Genomic DNA, 21,828 nt, shown 5'->3' with positions numbered 1-21,828 from the left:
CAATTTCATATACAGCCTTTCCCATGAAGATTTTCTTGTTGCTTCATTAAATAAATATATTCATTCCCTATTCCGATCTCCTCCTCCTCCTCCTCCATTTCATACTTCCCTAATATCAATAACCATGCCCAGCAGTATTATATTCCTTTGTCTACTATACTGAGAAAACAACCAGCTGATAAGCAATTCATAGACTGTGACCATATTTTAGGGAATGAGTCTAGTACAGAGATGATATATTAGACCTGAAGGTGGGGGATGATGCCTAGATGCTCTCCTTGATAAAGGTCATCTTCAGGCCTTAATTTCTGATTCAGTGAACTGCCTCACATACAAAATGACTAACATAGTGTTTAGCTCATAATAGGTGCCAAATAAATATCAGTTGTTGTTTTTTTTTAATAACATCTTCAGAATCCTCCTGGCCCCTCACACACAGAATGCACAGCATTTTTCATTCAACAGAAACCCATGGGGGAGGGGAAGGAAAAAAAAAAAAAGAGGTTAGAGTGGGAGAGAGCCAAAGCCTAAGAGACTGTCAAAAACTGAGAACAAACTGAGGGTTGATGGGGGGTGGGAGGGAGGGGAGGGTGGGTGATGGGTATTGAGGAGGGCACCTTTTGGGATGAGCACTGGGTGTTGTATGGAAACCAATTTGACAATAAACTTCATATATTGAGAAAAAAAAAAAAAGTTGCCATACTAGGAACTCAGTATAATCAACTGAATGATCCTATTTGAATCTCTAGTATGGCAAAATCTTTAAAGGATTAAATTTCCAAATCTCAGTGTCTCCCATAAGGGAGACATAATGAACCTAGTGTGTCCCAACTTGAGGAGGGAATAGTGAGAGAGACAGTATGTGTAAAAGAGAGAGAGAAAGAGAAAGGGGCATGTTGGGGAGAGGGATTCCTTTTCTAAACCGTAAATTCTAAAATCAGACCATTATTTTGATTTTGTATTTCTGTTTCTTAGTCTGTTCAGTATTTTTTCTTAATCTGTTCAGATTTTAGGTGGAACCATATTTGTTCTTTTTTTGTTTTGGTTTGCTTTATACTAACCTTTATTAGTTTTCTCTTGGTTTTATTTGTCCTCTCATTTTCCATTATTTCCAAATCCAATGTAATTACTACTGTCAAATAGAAATTCTACTTATGCTTTCATTTAAAAAATCAGAAGTTACTTAAACACCACAAATTGACCTAATTAAACAAGAAATGAAATTATAAAAATTGTGCATAAGTTGAATCTGTGTTAATTGAATGAATGAATAAATATTGGGTTAAGTGTTCTCTAATTTAATCCTTGAGGAATAAATACATTCCTAAACATCTGGGCAAAGTGAATAATTTTTACATTGATATATCTTTTTCTTTCTAATGCAGGTTTTCACACATCAGATTTGTTTCATGCGGGATAAATCTTTTATCTCATTCCTTCCTACTTGAAATTCATTTCCATAATGACAAAATATATGCGCTGGCTTCTGAAAAAATAAAAACCATGTTTAATGAAACAAATAAAGGAGATAAATCATGAGCTGCATGAATAAATTCAGTCTACAGTTTAGAAAGGGCAGCCAAATCAAGTGCCCATCTCATATCCATTTGGAAAAGCCTTCTCTGAACACAGAAAAGAAATATAACTCTATTAAAACCTCAGACACAGGCTGCTAACCAGTTGAATACAATTTTATAGATTTTTTTATACTTGAATATGGAGAGGCTTTTGACTGTCATTTCTTCTACAAGATTTGTATAAATGAGGGATGACCGGTTACATTGTGATATACAAATGCATTGTTCAATCTACTACTTCAGCAGTTTTGCTATGATGATGTAAAACTTACCATGACATTTCCCTTGACATAAATGCAGATCTATAAACCAGAGATTACATCTTCAAGATCACAGAGGGTTGGAGCTAACGGGATCAGAGAGACGGCTTAGTGTAATCTTTCCTTTTGTATTTTAGGATATCAAGACCCAGAGAAGTAATGACACATCCAAGATCATCCATGGTTGTTGATGTCTACACCACAGTAACTTTAGGACTCTGTCTCTTCCTCTGTCCCACAGCTGAAAACAGAAAAGGAAAATTCTAGTGCTTTCAAAATCCAACATTGAAGCTATTTTTTCCCATAATGTTACTTGAGCTACTTTGGGGTAGTTTTTGCTTGTTTGTTGTTACATAAAGCATCTTATTTTCTCAAACAAACAAACAAAAACTAAGGTGTTGTCTCAGGAACGTTTTCAAAAATAAGTGGGAAAATATATGTTGAGCATTAATATATACCGAACAGATTGCAAAGACACTGAGGAAAATCTAAAAAGAAATCATAATTTTAATAACTCCTTTTATGGAGCTTAAAATTAAAAGAAACAACTAAAATGATTATCATCTTGTAAGTGGAATAACCAGGCATTTGGGTACCCTGCAACCACAGGCTCCAAGCATCGTCCTGACCAAACCTCCTAAAAGAGTCCTCTCGGATGGAGATGGAAACCAATGCTTCCCATGATTTACCAGTTCACACTTTGTTCTTCAGTGAACTAAGCAACAGGAGTGTTGTCACTGTGATTTGCAGCAAAATATGTTCTCAAGATGAATACAGATACCTAGGTCAAGAATTTAATACTTACAGATTGTTTCCCTCTTGAGATCCACTCAGATTAGAAGGAATGAGGTCCTCATGTCAAGGTTTTATTTCCTTGTAACCGGCAGCCCCCACATGCTTCCCTGACTGCCATGGTACTCACCTGTCAGCCCCACTCTACACTTGTCAGCCCCTCTCTGACAGGTATACAGGAGCAAGCAAAACCCCGGGATGACTCATGCAGCCTCTCCCTGGAGTCAGTGGTAAGTAGTTCTTTGTTGATTCTGCTCACTGGCCTGTTATTTCCCTTCTGTTCAGATCCCTAGCTCCTGTTACCTTACCTCAACCACTCTTATCCTTGATTCTCATTCTTTTTTAGCACAAGCATTTATACCTCTAGAGTTTTACTAAAACTGTTCCCTTTAATTAAGAGAACTCACGTAGCTCTTTCTCCTCCATATAAGTTCAATGTTTTAACAGGTCCAGTTAGACAGTCCCATCTCTTCAAGAAAACCCATCTCTTGATTTCTTAAAAATAAGAAAGTCCTTATTATTTGGCTCTAGCATATACTCTCTTACATTGATTCCTCCTGAAGGCAAAAGCTTTCCCTTGCCTCTATTGTTGTTGTTTTTTGAACATTTACAGTAAGTGTTGGGTAGTAATTATGAGGCTCTTCCTCACTTCCTTTGTCCTTTTCATCATTTCCCTACCAGAGCTTCACTACTGTCTTACAAATGTAGAGCCAACTCTTCCCTACTTGTTTACGCCCTGAGCTATTCTAAAAATTCCAGCCTTCATTCTTCTAGTGAATGGTGTTAACTCACAAGATGGCCCTTCCAGCAGAAGTTTGAGAATCACTGATCCGCTATCAGCTGGCTTCTGGCTCTTCTCACTGCGTCCTAGACCCAGCTTTGTCTGGTATTTTAGTACAATTACCACTTGTCCTTCTGCTCGCCCGTATTCCAAAGGTTTCCTGCTTTCTTTGTTACTCTGTATTTATGACTTTTTAAAGAATCACTTTGTGGGGAACCTGGCTGGCTCAGTTGCTAGACTATCAAGTCCCACGTTGGGAGTGAAGCCAACTTAAATAAATAAATAATCACTTTGTTATTGTATTACTAGTATTTGGGTGGAAAGCATTTCAATCTGCTAGTTTACTCATCTGTTGGGATACTGTGACAAACAAAAACCTTGGCAGGTCAGCATACTCTGAGGGACATGAGTACTGGAGGCAGCAAGGTCAGGCAGAAGGATGAAAACCTTTGGAGGCAGAGAAACCAGGATCAAATCCTAGCTTTGCCATTACCAGCCAGCTAATTTGGGCCAAGTTAAAGTATCCAAGCTTCAGCTTTCTCATCTGTAAAACAGACATAGTATGCATTTTTCAGATTCCTTAGAAAACTGGGTGAAACAATATCTGTAAATTTCCTGGAGCTTTTGAACTTGAGTTCTGACTCACAAATGTTAATTTCATTTTATTTTCTTGAAAGCACATCTAAAGCTATGGTACTCAAAAGGTTTGTGGACAAGCAGCATCTGTATCACCCAGGAGCTTATTTTAAATATAAAATTTCAGGTCCCACCCTAGACCTGTTGAATCAGAATCTACATTTTATCAAGATCCCTAGGACATTTGTATGCATATTTTTACACATATGAAAGTCTAAGAAGCCCTGTTCTAGAGGCATTCTTATGAACTGGCAGCTGTTGGGATGAGACAGAATTGGAGGCAATAGGGAGGTCTATTAACACAGCTCTGGAACATTCTGGGCAAGATTCAAAAGTTCTGGTGACAAAATTGTGGGTAGTACCCTTATCATTTAAAAGCATAATCTTCTTCCAGGTTTTACTCTGTCCCATTAATAAGTTCAATTGCAGATCATAGAGCCTACTAAGTCTTGTGACAGACATATTGACTAGATGCAGTCCCAGTGCTCCACCGCCATGCAATTCATAGGGATGGCTCCATGGCAGGTGAGTAACATCCAACCAGTATTGTGTCTCAAAAAACCCTTTCCTTTGGCACCTGCAAAACGAATTGTTAGATCTACAGCAGCCCATGAGTGTAATTCTTTGTGCCTGAGCCCAACATACACATAGGCAGAGGATTCCTAGGTCTATTGACCCTGTTTGGAAGATGACCTAGCCCTTGTGCTACAGTCAGAATTTATCCCTAAAGCTGTACTTTCAATTTCCAGGGTCTTGTAATGATGCATTCTCACAGGCTCAAGTATTTTGAGAGCTGCTAGAAATATCAAATGTGGATCAGTCAAGAAATAGTGTTGGAGGAAGCAACCACACACTATACATAAAAGAAAATCCCACAACTCGCCTTCTAAGAAATCTATGAAATTTTAGTGCTCAAGGCTGCTGATTCCATTTAAGAATGTTGGCATACAATGCTGTATAGTGGTTTCAGGTGTACAACACAGTGATTGAAGAGTTCAATACATTAAGCTACACTCACAATGGTAAGTATAATTACCACTTGTCACTGTACGTTATTACTACAATGTTATTGACTATATTCCCATGCTGTACTTTTCATCCCTGTGACTTATTTATTCTATACCTGGAAGTTTGCACCTGCTATTCCCCTTAACCTATTTTTCTATTACTCCCAACACCCACTCCCTCCCACCAACCACCAAAGTTCTCTGTATTTATGATTCTGTTTCTGTTTTTTGTTTGTTCATTTTTTTAGATTGCACATAGAAGTGAAATCATATGGTTTGTCTTTCTGTGTCTTTCTTATTTGTCTTTCTCTGTCTGACTTATTTCACTTAGCGTAATACTCAATAGGCCCATCTGTGTCATCCCACATGGCAAGATCTCATTCTTTTTATAGCTGAGTAATATTTCGTTGCGCATATACACCACCTCTTCTTTATCTGTTCATCTACTGATGGACAGCTTCCATATCCTGGCTATTGTAAATAATGCTGCAATAAAGATAGGGGTGGATATATCTTTTCAAAGTAGTGTTTTCACTTTCTTTGGGTAAATAGTAGTGGAATTACTGGATCAGAGGGTGATCCTATTTTTAATTTTTTGAGGAATCTCCATACTGTTTTCCACAGTGGCTGTACCAATTTACATTCCCAACAGTGCACAAGGGTTTCTTTTTTTCCACATTCTCACCAATACTTATTATTTCTTGTCTTTTTTATATTAGCCATTTAGACAAGAAGAAGATGATCTCTCATTATGGTTTTGATTTGCATTTCATTGATGATTATTGATGCTGATCATTTTTTTATGTGTCTTTTGACCATCTGTACATCTTCTTTGGAAAAAAAAAATGCCTAAAGACTCCACCAAAAACTATTAGTACTAATAAATGAATTCAGTAAAGTTACAAGATACAAAATTAATACATAAAAATATGTTGTGTTTCTAGACACTACTAATAATGTAGCAGAAAGAGAAATTAAGAAAATAATCCCACTTACAGCTGAGACAAAGGGAATAAAATACTTACGAATTAATTTAACCAAAGAGGTGAAAGACCCGTGCTCTGAAAACTATAAAGCATTAATAAAAGAAATTGAAGATGACACAAACAAATGAAAAGACATATCATGCTCATTAATTGGAAGAACTAATATCATCAAAATGTCCATACTACCCAAAGAAATCCAAAGATTCAAATAATCCCTAACAAAATACCAATATTATTTTTTCAAAGAACTAAAATAAATAATCCTCACATTTGTATGGAACCACAAAAGACCCTAAATAACCAAAGCAATCTTGAGAAAGAGGAAAAATTGGAGGTATCACAATCCCAGATTTCAAGATACCCTACAATGCTATAATAAACAAAACAGTATTGTATTGGCAGACAAAAATAGACATATAAATCAATGCATCAGGATAGAAAGCCCAGAATAAACCTACACTTATATGGTCAATTAATCTATGACAAAAGAGACAAAAACATACAGTGGAAAAAAGACACTCTCTTCAAATGGTCTCAGGAGAACTAGACAGGTATATGCAAAAGAATGAAACTGGACCACAGTCTTAAACCAAACACAAAATACTTAAAATGGATTAAAGACCTAAATGTGAGACCTGAAGCCACAGAACCTATTTTAAAAAAACATAGGCAGTAATCTCTTGGATGTGGGCCTTAGCAAAAGCTTTTCTAGGTATGTCTCCTCAGGCAAGGGGGAAAAAGCAAAAGTAAACTACTGAGATCACATCAAAATAAAAATATTTTGCATAGGAAATAACCAACAAAACAATAAGGCAATCTACTGAAAGAAATTCTTTCTTAAGCACAGCCTTAGGTAGAAAGAAAAAAATTAGGAAAGTAATTATCAGCTCTTGAACCAAATAGATCTTAATAATTTCAAAACTACTTTCAGTTAATGCCCACCTTTAAATCACTGTATCCAGGAACTCAAATGTTAATTGGAGACCAAAGGAACCAACATTTTGTGACAATACTCCACCAGGACATCTAGAAAAGCCTTTATCCTTAACATCTTGTTTGGCTAACCACTCATCTAGTAGATCCTCCCAGATCTCATCAGTAAGTGCAAATGTTATCTCTTTGCATGAAAGAAATACTCAGTCAGTTAAGTTGACAAGTATATCCATGGAGATATTTCACTGTCAAGAAAAGCAGCTAGATGTGAGAAATTTTCATTATGTACACATTTCCATTAAAAAAAATTTACATGATCAGAACCATCTCTCCAAAAGAAAGTCATTACTATCAACCTGGAATAGACTATTGCTGTTGCTGTCATTTTAATGGAGTTGTTCTTTTCTTTTTTTTTTTTCAATGAAATTTGCTAGCAGAAGTTTTAGTTGATGGAATTTTGCCAAAGTATTTGTTAACAGGATTTTACTTCTTAGATGTGTTGGGAAGCTTTGAAAAAGTTTTTATTTCTTTCTTTTTTTTTCCCCCAACTAGAACTCTCCAGAGAATGTCTGGAGGCATAAGTATTAAATAGTGACTATTCTAAAATATATTATATATTAAATTTGAAATTCCCAGGACTCCATTGGGTATTAGCACATGCAAATGTATGAGCATGACACCACATGAATGCATGCATGGTTAAAGATTTCATGACTAAAAAACAATGCCAGTTTAAATAAAATTGAACATATTCTTTTTTTCTTAGGAAATGGATAAAGAAGACCAGAAACATTGAAGTTTATTGAGTTTGATGATGATGATAAGACAGTATAATTTATAGATTAAATTTCCAATCCTGATCTGTCTCTTCATGCCATACCATGCTTCATTAACTGACTGCCTCAACTACAACAGGGTAGAACATCCAGCTCTTTTTACTGAGAGAACAAATCTATTTGCCTTGATGTAGAAATTGAATTTGATTCAAAGAAGAAGAGTATAGTTCACTGCAACACATTCACCTGAATGTGCTAGTTTCTAGCTGCATTATCCTGACTCTCAGAACTTTACATCTCTCAATTCAAAAATGTAGAAAATACCTAACTCTCTCACAGGGTTACTATGCTTACAGTAATAGCATTTGTAACTAACAGACATTCAATAAATGTTCATTGCCTTCCCTTGCCTTCCCTCCGCAACCTCAAGCCATGAATAGAAAATGCCTACTGGCCTAGAGACTTCCTAGGCTTCACTCAATCATTTACCTAATCAATGGCAATCGTTATCATCTACTGGCAGAAAGTCATATACGACATGTGTCATGTATCATATATTGACTTGGCTCATAGGCTCAGGATCTGTGGCTGCTTATGTGATAACAAACTTTGAAACTGCAGATAAGACAATATGAAGACCTGGGATGCTTTAGGAGAAAGTTCTGTACCAAAAATTAGATCTGTGTCCCAGTCTTGTTTTCATCCCCAAGTGACTTGGTGACTTTTGGTATTGCTTTATCTTTTGAGACTCCACTCCCTCACCTGAAACACATGATAGTAAATCTGTCTTTGTTAATCTATCATTTTATAAGGATCCAATGAAGTATGTAAAGATAGAAATCTATACAACTACATGGCAGTGGTCATAGTAGAACCACAGACATCTTTCTACTCTGAGCAATTCTGTTTTTATCAACCAACACGTAAAGAGAAGATGTTCTAAGTGGATTACTCATGACCCTGAGGTTTTCCTCATGCTGAGAATCAATATTTCCAAAGGGGTGGATGGGGGACGGGATAGACAAATGTTCTCTGGGTGAGACCAAAGGGGAAGTCAAAAATTAAGAGTTAGACGGTTGGGAAAATGAATAAAGTTTTACACCATAAGATGGCCGACAGGACTAAAACAAGCTCTGGTCTCTAGCTTGGAGACCCCCTCTTCCCGGTTCTTTTCGCCCTGTTTGCCATGCGTGCGAAAACCCGCTAAAGATATGGAAGCTGACAACTATAAATTACCCTTACCCCTTCATTTGGGGCTCAGATCTTTGGAGAAATGGTCTCCTCTGAGCCAGCCAGTGTTAAATAAATCTCCAATCCACCAAGATGTCCCAGTGCCACTTGGTTTTTCCACCAGTGTTCCAGCCTGGTTCCATAACACTAACAATATTTTGGAACAAATATCCAACTTACCACTCAGCAATCTCAGGTTGGACCTAGCTGCTAATAATTTGCTCTGTGATCCTGAGCTACTCTGCATGGAAGGGATTAATCAGAACAGGTTCCATGCAGCCCAAACATTCTGTTTCATTTAAACAACCAGTAGAAAAAAAAAAAAAAATCAGCATAACTTGCAGTAGAAAGAGACTGTATTATGTCTTCATGCTGACCCTTTCTTAACCTTCATTTCTGGATCCACTTTGCAATGATGGCAAAATTGCAAACACTTTCACTTAGTAATTCTTGCAGCACCTAGAACAGTATCTAACACACATTAGGCCCTCGGTATGTGTTGGTTAAATGCATGAATGCAAGGAAACTATAATCAGAAAGGCTCAACAATTATATTAACTCCACCCAAATGCTATAAAATCTAAGACTAGAAACTTATAAATTGGAAGTTACAAGAATTAACCAGCATTCTAAGATATGCCATTACTTATGAATGTATTTCTTTGGGACAACCTATAGCTAGAACGTAATTCCAACTAAACGGATTTTATTCAAATCTAAATTAATTTGTCCCTTCAAATCTAAGCTGCATAGTGGAGATTTCACATATGATAGGTAATTAGGTAAATTTCTGGTCAGTATTTCATTATTGGCTAATTATTAAAGGCAGACCACAGCTCTAATTTAAGTGTTCTATTTATTTCTGAAACTCTGCTATGGTTGACTTTGAAGTGCTATTGCAAGGGAGAGAGAAAGGAATAGCTATGCGTCAACGGAAAGTTCAGATCCTGGCTCTTCATCTACAGTGATTTAACCCATCCTTGTTCTTAGTTTTCAAGTGTAGAATGGTGCCAATTAAATTTTCTCCTATAGGGGTGCCTGAGTGGCTCAGTCAGTTAAATGTCTGACTTAGGCTCAGGTCACGATCTCGTGGTCTGTGAGTTCCAGCCACATGTCAGGCTGTGCTGACAGCTCGGGGTCTGGAGCCTGCTTTGGATTCGGTGTCTCCCTCTCTCTCTGCCCCTCTCCTGCTTTCTCTCTCTTTCTCTCAAAAATAAATAAACATTAAAAAAAATTAAATTTTCTCCTATATACCTACTTCATAGATCTTAACGGGTACCATCGTTTTTAACATAGAAAAATAGTAAAAGGATATATCTAGTCCAAAAATAGGAAAAATAAGGGATAAGAACAGAAGCAGAACAGCAGAAAAGAAAAGATGATCCTTTGGGCCTATATTGGATATTCTATTTGCATCATTTTTGCTTCTTCTAAGGGATTCCAGAAGCTAGAACAATGAACACCAAAAAACAGGGCAGGGGGGAATAGGATTGGGGAAGAACCATAGAGTGGCATTTGGCAAAGGGAAAAGAGAAGTGAAACACCATCTGTGGAATGCCCAATAATCAGTGTTGTTGGTGATAAGATATTCCAACTGCTTTTGACCATTTGTACATGCATAGCTCTATTTATAAGCTTTAATAGTTAATTCACTCAGAAAATACCTAGGGATACAGTTGCTGTGATTGAAATACCATACTTGAAAGAATTACACATATCTTTAAGAAATGAACAATGTATTTCTAGAGGAAGTAGGTAGGAAAGAAGATAAAATTGTTGAAAGGGATGTGTAGCAAATGGACAGCCTTTGAGCCAGACTCAAAGTCTGCTGAGTGACTGGGGAAAAGATAAAGAGGAGGGAGGTTGTATTAAAAAATAAATAAATGGGGACCATGAAGGCATTGTTACGTGTTGCAGAATTCCATCTTTGCCAGAGACAGCAGTTATGTATGCACATAAGTTAGCCCTCCCCTAAAAAGGGCTAGCATGGGGCATATATTAAGCCAGTAAGTACAGTGTGGAGCTGACGGGAGTGGAGGAGAGAGGCAGCAACATTCTACCTACACATATGCACTGAAAGGTAAGGATTCTAATCACCGAGGAAAGAGTAAAATGGGAGGAGTAAAGGAACCAGCCTACATTTTGTTTTCAAGTTTTATTTATTTATTTATTTTGAGAGAGAGTAAGCAAAAGTGGGAGAGGGGCAGAAAAAGAGAATCCCAAGCAGGCTCCACACCATTAGCACAGAGCCCGAAGCAGAACTCGAACTCACCAACTGCAAGAGCACAACCTGAGCTGAAATCAAGAGTCAGAAGCTTAATGGACTGAGCCATCCAGGTGCCCTGGAACCAGGCTACATTTAATTTCTACCTAGAATAAGAATAATTATTAATTTTACTCAAACATTGGCCATAGAAAAAAATCTATAATTTAATATAGATAAGTGCTTAATATACATAGATTTGAATGTCAATGTTATGGGACCTTTGAAGATAAAAATATTGACAGAACATCTTACTTAGACTAACCCTGCAACCTTAGAGCTTACACCCTTTCTCCTTGAAGAACATAATTTAAAAATTTGAGAACAATGAGAATCAATCAGACATTTGCAGAAGTTAAAAGTTGAAGTGAATCCCCCTCTGGTTATTTTTCCCCTGCTAAATTTAATACAATTCTCAACTGTACCGTTAAGGATTCCCAATTTTAGAAATCACATCTTGGCTATACCCAGCTGCTTATGCAGAAAAAACTCTGGCACCTCTTGGTGAGCTGTCAGATCTGGTGATTCACTAAATTTTAAAAATAATAATAAATAGATAAACAAACAAATAAATAAAAATGAAACTCCAACTCATTTGTATCCGAAAGAGCTAAGTTCTCCAGAACAGTGCAGAGAGAACTCGTTTTAATAAACTGCAAGAAAATTTTCAGACAAATGATGGCTACTAGGACAAAAATGAAAATGAATCCACAACTTCATAAGAATCCAAAGAACTCATTTCCCTTCTAAAAGAACTACGTCTGAGGCACCTGGGTGGCTCAGTGGGTTAAGCACCCGACTTAGGTTCAAGTCATGATCTCACAGTTTGGGAGTTCGAGCCCCGAGCCAGGATCTGTGCTGACAGTTCACAGTCTGGAGGCTGCTTCGAATTCTGTGTCTCCCTCTCTGTCTGACCCTCCCCCGTTCACACTCTGTCTCCTGTCTCTCTCTCTCTCTCTCTCTCAAAAATAAATAAACATTTAAAAAATTTAAAAAAAAGAATTATGTCTTTCTGGCAGCACCTCTACTATAGTAAAGATGTATAAAAAGATGTAATTATATTTAGCAATTTGGGAAGGTTAAAACTAAACCTTTCGTTCTGACTCACATCTGTATACTAAGCGCCTAGCAGAGCACCTAACAAGAAGTTTACCCAACTAAGCCTTCAGGGCACGTGGCAGCACAGCAGGCTGAGCTAAAAGCGGATTTCCAAAGGACAGCCCCATAATGGAATTCCTGGTGGGACAATCAAAGAGGTGGAACCATCAGCCAAGCATGACTGCACATAACAAATCCATCAAGACCTATGATATCCCTGGCAAGACAAATAGCAAGGAGCACAGAGACTTAAGTGGTATTTGAGGAAATTTACTATCCCCCAGCCTCCAGCAGGGTTGAGAAACAACGCCATTCAAATTCCCATCTATTCCAACAATACAATCAAAATACTCTTTTCCCTTAGCCCGTTGGATTTACTGCCTAATTTTTATTTATTTTTAACTGCATCTATGTGTAGCTATAAAAATAAAAATATATTTGTATGTATTTTTACATATCTCTGTTACCACATAAGCAGAATCGGCCTGACAGATTTTTATGAAATTTGGAGGGAATGTGTTGAGCAACACGATTCTAAATATAGGCTACGTGGCGTACCTGAAATTTGCTTTGGGGTCCTCAGGGGGGGCAGGCAGGCAGTCATTTACCAGAGAAGCTGAAACAGAAGTGAAATAAGAGGCCCATAAGACTGCCAAAGGGAGTAATGAGCCATAAGTATGAAGATGCATTAATATGCCAAGGACAAAGAAAACAATCAGTAGTTTTAAACATGAGTCCCAAATTGATCGTCATGAAGGCAGGTGTGGTCTGCAATCCAGCCACTTCTCACTTGGGTAACTCTAAGCAGAACAATTCAGGTTAAATAGCATCAGTGACTTAGTTAATTATGATTAACACATTTTTCATCAGCAGCACTGGGGAGGCATTTCTGGCAAGACTCATTAACGTGGGGCGAATCCTGCCCCAACTCTGAGTCAAGTAAGGAAATGCCAGCCAGTCACCTCACACTGGTGAGAGGGGCTTCCACGGGATACTCAGGGCGCTGTCTCCCTGTTACAGAGCCTTGGGCCTGGTGTCTTACTCCCTCCTGCAAATGTAATGGTCCAGAAGCAAGCTGACCAACCACTAAGGATAGGTCAAAGGAACAGTGGCTGAGCTGGGTTCAGCCAGAACTCCTAGAGTTTGTTGGCACAAAAGATACTGAAGTGTTTCCCACGGGCCAGTTGTGTGCCAGGCAGGAGAGAGTGAGCCTGGATGTTGTTGAGTCCTGTCCAAGAGGAAAACAGACTTGAGAAGAAAGAAACTAGGCCATACCTGGTTTCTAAGTGGCTGTGGAAAGACTTAAGTTACCAGCCAGGATAAAGACATATTTGCTCTTACCAAAGGGGCTACAGTTAGAGATCCCCAGGAATCTGAGAGAAGAAGGAGGGAATTTCCTTCAAAGAATACTTGGGCATCTCATGAGGGGAAGAATCAATTTGAAACACCTGCCAGGTCCAGGTGACAAAGCCAGCTTTTGATAGTGCCAATAATGTAGCACTTACTGAAGCAGTCATGGACCACTTAGATTCTCATCCAGAGGCAAGAGAAGAACTAGCTCTGACAAATATTTCTGGACAGGGACAGGAGAATAAATATCTTGTTGCTTAACGATTATGCCCCAAGAAGCATGTTGGTGCAAGATACCAGAAATACTAGACACACACACCGGCAACAAGGGAACGGCACACTCACGGAGACACAGTAAGTATGATCAAATAAGGCGACTTCAAAGAAGAAAAGATGTGCTTGGTGTCAGAGAGTTGTATTACTCAGGGACTTAGCAGAGCTCCCAAATGTCTAGCAAATCATGTGCTTGCCCTATCAAGGTTCTATGATTCTCAAAACTGGCTACATATTAAAAGTACCTGAGGGGTGCCTGGGTGGCTCAGTCGGTTAAGCATCTGACTATCTCAGGTCAGGCCTTGATCTTAAGGTCATGAGTTCAAGCCCCACACTGGGCCCTCCAGGCTAGGCATGAAGCCTACTTAAGGAGAAAAAAATAAAATTTACCTGAGCCCTTTAAAAACGATATCACCGGCTGGGGTAACAGTTGAATCAGAATCTCTAGAGGTTGGTGTCAGGCAGAAATGGGGTTTTTTTTGTTTGATTTGTTTTGTTTTGTTTTGTTTTGAAGTTCCCGAAGTAATTCTAATGTGCAGCTGGGAATGGAGTCTATACTGGCTCAGGTACAACACAGCTAATCAATTTCTTAATATGAAAGAATTTATAGGTTTTCTAAGCTGCCCCCCACCACCCCTCTACCCACCCCACTGAGAAATTTTGAAAAAATGTCAGCTGGCTGTGGAGGTTTCAGTATTCTATGACAGGTGAGAGTGGAATTACACATAGCTGTGAATAAAACGCTAGGGCCGAGAAAACAGAAAATAGACTGAAAGAGAAGCTAATGGTTGTATGAGAACAGTGGTTCTCAACACTGAATACACAGTGCTTTCACTGGGCACCTAAATCATAGCTATGTTGGGCCTCAGCCCCCACAGATTATGAGTTCATTGATTTGGTGGGCTCAGGCACCATGTGGTTTTTAAACACTCCCTAACTGACTCTAATGTATGGCTAGAATTGAGGATCGCTGCCCTGAAAAGCAAATGAGGGTAGTGTCGCCCGACACCGGGGCTATGCATTGAAGCAGATTCTTGTATGAAGGGTGGTTCCTTCAAGAGAACAAACACAGACACTGGTCTATGTAAATGTTGTTCAGGGGACTTCATGCTCAAGTCTGGGCCCCATATCTCCATCATTTGCTCACAGGGTGTCGAGGCTGTCCACAGAAGCATGCTGTTCAGTTAGTTAGGTACATGTATGGAAAAGAAAGAGACAAGGAGACCTGAAGAGGTTTTCTTTGCCTGTTTCTAGTAGACAGAAGTTCTTTGATAAAAGATAAGTCATTATAATATTCTCCCTTTCTTGTGGTAGATTCTAGTTCAGAGGTATTCACTCCTCTCCAAAACTTCATGGCCTGAAAACACTTTCCCTCATCTTGCCTTAGGCTTCGCCACGTGACTTACTTTAGCCAATGTCAGCAGGCAAGATATGGGCCTGACAAGCACTTGAGGAATGGGGGTTGCTCCGCTAGAGACATGAGAAGTTCACATCTTGATCATCTTGCTCATGCAAGGAAAGTGAGTGACATATAGACTGAAGCTGCCTCAGTCTACCCACAGACCTGTAATGGGATACTCCCAACTCCTGGGATATGAAGCAGAACTGCCTAGTAAAGACCTGCCAAGGTCAGGTGAGCCTGGCCATCTGCATTTGGACAAGCTAGATAAATGCTTGCTTTGCATGTGGCTATGACTTTTTGGTTGTTTGCTATCTAGCCATATTGTGGCCAAAGCTAATTGACATACTTGCTTTCCACATCTTTCTTAACTTAGAATGTGCTTCCATAGTTAACATGGTTTTCCAAATTAGCTCAAAATCTACTCTTAACTTTAAGCTTTGTGATATGTGGGAGGTGATTTTATTATCACCTTTCCTTACTGTCCCTTCAAACAAACATGGTATTAGGTTTTATCTTTTGAGGATGCTTCATGAAACACTTCCAGCAACAAAAAGGATTGTTAAGTCTAGCCCAGGATTGTAAGGTCGAGGCCTTACCTACTAATTACTGCTGTTCATCACAGGGCTATTTATAATCATTTTAATTTAGAAGCAATCGATGTGACTAATGTTAGCAGAATAGTTAAGTAACATTTGTAATTTTCGTAAAATAGATTTTTATCCCACATTTTAAAAATATGCTTAATGAAATGTAAGTATGAAACAGTATCTATATAAACAAAGCAAGACCTAAAGTTGCCTATAAGGTATGGCTTCAATGACATACAATACAATACAATACAGTACAATACAATACAATGACATAATCTATATATAATATATATAGTCTAAATATATATATTATATATGTAAATATATAATATAAATATATATAATATAAATACTATATATATATAATATATATATATACAGTCTGAAATAAAATATACCAAAATTTTAATGCAAGTTGTCCCTGAACAAGGGCATTAACTATGATTATTTCCATTTTTTAAATGTTTATTTATTTTTGAGAGAGAGAGAGAAACAGAGAATGAGCAGGGGAGGGGCAGAGAGGGAGAGGAAGACACAGAATCCAAAGCAGGCGCCAGGCTCTGAGCTGTCAGCACAGAGCCATATGCGGGGCTAGAACCCATAAACTGTGAGATCATGACCTGAGCCGAAGTTAGAAGCTTAACCAACTGAGCCACCCAAGCATCCCCATTATTTCCATTTTTTAAAGCTTCCCTGTACTTTCTAAGTTTTCTTCGATGAGCAAATTTTACTCTTATATTCAGGAAAAAAAACTCTAAAAGGGGTAAGAAAGAAAACATTCCTTGAGGGACTTGGAATTCTGGACAATGCATAATTCAAGGTGGGGGGAAAAAGCTGGCAAAGGTCCTACTTTTTTAAAACTCCTCAATCAGAAAAATGAGAAGAGACTGGCCTCCTCATGTTGGTGAAAGTCTTCTACTTCTAAGGAAATGTCATTTCTTCTTGGGGCTTCCTATCTGCCTTGCCTCCACTTGAAATAGATTTCCATTTTAATCTCTCAAATCCTGCAAGTTCTTCTGCACAATGAGTTGCGTCCTCCTTAGAATCAGTTGCAGTTCCATATTAACAAATAAGGTTTTTGGTTTATTTTTGTTTGGTTTCATTTCACTTTTCCAATCTCACTAATCTGCATGAAGCCAAAATTTTAAAGGTAGCCAATATATAATGAAGTTAAAGTCTCAATACATAAATAAATTTTACATTAAGCTTTGGATTTCAAAGACCACTATTTCCTTCTACTGTAATATTCATGTTTTTGAATGATTGCTGCCAATTATATTTTACATAACTGAAACCATTCCTTATGGCCAATTTTATGTCTTGCTTTGTTAATATGGATACTGCCCTTTATTTCAACTTCACAAGCATGTTATTAAGCCAGTGGATGAGGAGTTCCTGAAATGTATTTGAAGGGCATCTGGGTGGCTCAGTCAGTTAAGCGCCCGACTTCAGCTCAGGTCATGATCTCGCGGTCCGTGAGTTCGAGCCCCGCATCGGGCTCTGTGATGATAGCTTGGAGCCTAGAACCTGTTTCGGATTCTGTGTCTCCGTCTCTCTCTGACCCTCCCCCATTCATGTTCTGTCTCTCTCTGTCTCAAAAATAAATAAACGTTTTTGTTTTTTTTTAAAGATAAATATGTATTTGAAAACCCCTTTTCTCTGGGATACTGAGATTCCAAGGTCCTGTGCAGACATGACCCCTTTTACTGGAGTGGTGAATTTATAAACCAATTAGTAAGTTAGGTGATTGGCTGAATTTAGTGGTTGTTAATGGATTCATTACCAATTAATCTAGACAAAATGATCAAATCACTTGTTTATTTCAGGCTTAGTAGCAATAAAAAGTCTATTACTCCTTTAAAAAAACATGGTGCATATAAGCACCCCTACATTCAGTAACTAAATTGGGCACAATTATGTATTTCAGGGTCTGTCTCCAGCTGCCTTGGCATCTGTTCCAACTCCCTGCCTTCCCCTTCCCCTCAAATCTTTGAGTTCTTTGGGTAGAGGTAGGTCTCAGCAATGCCAAATCCTGCATTCACTTTTAGAAACTGTAACAGCAGGAGCTCGCTGAATTTCACCTTCAGGGGTGTCATAGACTTTTGCAGCTTCTCAGGTCTGCTCATCATCTCCTCTGCGGGGCCCTTGCTTAGACTGCCTGGGAAAGCTCCAGAAAGGAAGTGTTTAATCCTAGCACACAACCAGAGTAATGAAAGCTACTCTATTATTGTTTAAATACCTCAGTGATTCAAATTAAAACCACAGAAGGTCCGGCTGTATTAACAGGTATTGTACAACAAAGAGTTTAAAGAAAAAGCTCCAACCAAAGTCTAAAGTAGGACACAATCTGAAACAGCCTAGCACAGTGGTTCTCGAGGGTAGGAAAGGACTAGATCAGTCTTCCTGGATTCTAACCACTTCAATAAAAGGAAACCTATGTTGGGGTACCTGGGTGGCTTAGTCAGTTAAGCATCCAACTTCGGCCTAGGTCATGGGTCAGAGCCCTGTGTCCGTCTCTGTGCTGACAGCTCAGAGCCGGAGCCTGCTACAGATTCTGCGTCTCCCTCGCTCTCTGCCCCTTCCCCGCTCACACTCTGTCTCTCTCTCTCTCTCTCTCTCTCCCCCCCCCCCTCTCTCTCAAAAATAAATAACAAAAAAAATTTTAGGGGGCCTGCGTGGCTCAGTCGATTAAACATCTGACTTCAGCTCAGGTCATGATCTTGTGGTTTGTGAGTTCAAGCTCTGTATCAGGTTCTGTGCTGACAGCTCAGAGCCTGGAGCCTGCTTTGGATTCTATGTCTCCCTCTCTCTCTCTGACCCTCCCCTGCTTGCTCTCTCTCTGTCTCTCTATCTCTCTCTCAACAGTAAACAAACATTAAAAAGTGTTTTTAAGGGAATCTTTCATATGATAATGCATTCTGTGTGTGTGTGTACACACACGTGTGTTTAAGGATTAAAATACTTTTTACTATATTTTTTCAACAAATGAGTGGGTTACACAGCATCAAATACATTCATTTAATGTATTTTTCCAAAATGAGAAGTGCATATTCAATCATTGTGTCTTTTCTATCAGGATTCAGGTAGTTTCCTGAAAAGGAGGACAATAAGAATTTGATAAATGTATTCATTGGTTTAGAAAGCTCAGTCTTTTATTTAAGTCTTATTCAAAAACAAAAAGACCTTTACAACTAAATTTTCTTATGTGCCTGTGAGTTAAATTAAGGAAAAATATGTATCTTATTTAGCTACTGTTCCTCTTCTGTCTCCCCACCTTTTGATGAGGGAGCATAAGGCAAGCTGAGGACAAAGCAGGGGCTAACACCTGCCCCCAGGTGGGATACGTGTGACATTCCTCAGGCACTCCTGGTATAATAGGGAAAGATAGGATAAAATAGGCAGAGAGGGAAAGGATAGGACCTGAGATCCTGGGAGGGAAAAACACAAATTTTGGGACAATGCTGGGAGTGTCTGACCACAGCAAACCCCCTCAGGCTTAAAATTCCCCTTAAGAATGTAACAGATACCACCTACTCCCCTTCAGGTTTCTCTCCAGAATTTGACCAAAGACCTGACTAAAAAAAAGTAGACCATAAAACCTATATGACCCACAAGGAATGGTATGGCCATAGACCACCCCTCATACAATGGAAATGAGCCAGTCAAGAATGGACAACCCAGCACCTAGTTATCCAGCCAATAAGGTAGAATCTGAGATGAAACAAAAAAGGGAAGGGAAGGTGAGGGGGAGGTGACCAGAACCTTATAAAACAAGGACCTTTGCCTACTGTCATGGGCATTCACTTTCAAATGTCCCCTCTCTGTAAAGAAAAACTTTCCTACTATTCTTCCTTTCTAATCTTGTACTCTAACAAACTTTTCCCTTCTGCTCATTCTGTGTCCACCTCTTTATTCTTTGAAGCTGTGAGACAACAAATCCTGCAACACCTGTTGCCCAAGAACAAAGGAAAGGAAAGACAACAAATGTGACTAACAGAGATCACAGTCATGCAAGACATGAGTCTCCATCAGTTCATAAATATCTTAGTAAATTACCAGAAAAAGGCAATCTTATCAACAGCCTAATCTCCAGAAACCTATAACCCCGACATCACATTCTATAGTGATATGGGGAACAAAGGCAAGAAGGAAATGGCAAGTAAAATTAAATTTCTTTATAACCTGCAGCCCATTGACAAATATTTGAGGCAAATAGAAGAATAGAGGGGCACCTGAGTGGCTCAGTCGGTTAAGCGTCTGACTTTGGCTCAGGTCATGATCTCGCAGTCTGTGAGTTCGAGCCCCGCGTTGGGCTCTGTGCTGACAGCTCAGAGCCTGGAGCCTGTTTCGGATTCTGTGTCACCCTCTCTCTCCGACCCTCCCCCATTCATGCTCTGTCTCTCTCTGTCTCAAAAATAAATAAACATTAAAAAAAAAAGAATAGAACATTTTTCCAGGAACCCCCTACTATCCTAATGTTAATGCCTTACTAGAGGGAAAACAACCTTAGCTTCACAATAGCTAGGCCTCCAGTATCCCCTGAATGTTCTTTAGCATATAAAAATCCATTTGGAGGGCGCCTGGGTGGCTCAGTTGGTTGAGCGTCCGACTTCAGCTCAGGTCATGATCTTGCGGTCCGTGAGTTCGAGCCCCGCGTCAGGCTCTGGGCAGATGGCTCAGAGCCTGGAGCCTGCTTCCGATTCTGTGTCTCCCTCTCTCTCTGCCCCTCCCCCATTCATGCTCTGTCTCTCTCTGTCTCAAAAATAAACAAATGTTAAAAAAAAAACTTTTTAAAAATCCCTTTGGAAACTTCCCCAACTCCCAAGTATGTATATATATACATATACATATGATATATGTATATATATCATCAGTCTCTCCTCAGGGTCCTGGGGCAGCTCTTTCTGCCCATGGGTCCTGTCCCATTGCTTTAATAAAATCACCTTTTTTGCACCAAAGACGTCTTAAGAATTCTTTCTTGGCCATTGGCTCCGAACTCCTATCAACTCCAAACCTCATCAGGTTTCCTTTTGGAAATTTATCTCTGTCCCCATTAGTGATTCACCTTCTTTTCTCAGGTGGTTTTCCAAGTTTCCAGCAGACAAAGAATAGCATTAAAGACTCAATTAGACAATTAAGGCCAGAAATACCCTAGTTGTTAAAGACTGGGGATGTGTGCACTAAGAAGGAAACAACCAACCCAACACAACTCTGTGACTTCACAGAAAAGCCAAGCCTTTGGAACTCCAACACTCCTCACCCTACCATTGTCTCAAGCACACAGAGGATTTGATTCAAGTCAGCAAAGTTACACTGAGTGCCGACTACATATACTTACACTATTTCTCTCACTCTTCCTTCTCAATTTACCAGCAAAAGTCTACTCAAAATAATATGTGCAGTAATAAGTTTCAATATATTACCTACACACACATACACCCCAAAATGGTGCATGCTAAAAAACTTCACACTCCCACTATTAAAAATGCTATATATTGTATTTTTGTGTGTGCCAGTCCGTTTAGCAGCAAATGAAGGTACATTTAGAAAAGAATTAGGCTGGATTTCATAGGGACTTTTTCAATCGAGTAGAAAGGTACATTGTCACTGGATGCTCATCTGATTTCCGAGTTCTGTGTGCTGTAGTTAGCTAAGATTTTAAATCAACAATGATAACTACAAGGAACCCCTGATAATAATGGCAGCATATGTTACAGGTCATCTCACTCCGAGTGCAAAAGCCATCTTGTGGGAGATGAAACACAATATTGTAATTAGAATTAGATGGATTCAATAAATATTAAGCAGTGAAAAGTATTATTCGTTTAGCCATTTCCTTCTCAGCAGAACCTGCAATTCAGGCTCATCCTAATA

At 38.9% G+C, this 21,828-nt stretch overlaps 1 long non-coding RNA gene across 1 annotated transcript in view; it reads right to left on the bottom strand.

Annotated features, from left to right (window-relative positions):
- The window catches only part of LOC131484611 (uncharacterized), a 68,560-nt gene extending 66,495 nt beyond the window's left edge, over window positions 1–2,065 (bottom strand). Inside the window, exon 1 of the long non-coding RNA XR_009248337.1 lies at window positions 1,850–2,065. This is a non-coding gene — a long non-coding RNA (uncharacterized LOC131484611). The remainder of the gene's footprint in view (window positions 1–1,849) is intronic.
- Between the last annotated feature and the right edge of the window lie 19,763 nt (window positions 2,066–21,828).

This window comes from Neofelis nebulosa, chromosome 9 (assembly GCF_028018385.1).
Source record: "Neofelis nebulosa isolate mNeoNeb1 chromosome 9, mNeoNeb1.pri, whole genome shotgun sequence".
Classification (NCBI taxonomy): domain Eukaryota; kingdom Metazoa; phylum Chordata; class Mammalia; order Carnivora; family Felidae; genus Neofelis; species Neofelis nebulosa.
The sequence above is the reverse complement of the archived record's forward strand: the minus strand, read 5'-3'. Positions and strand labels throughout refer to the sequence as shown.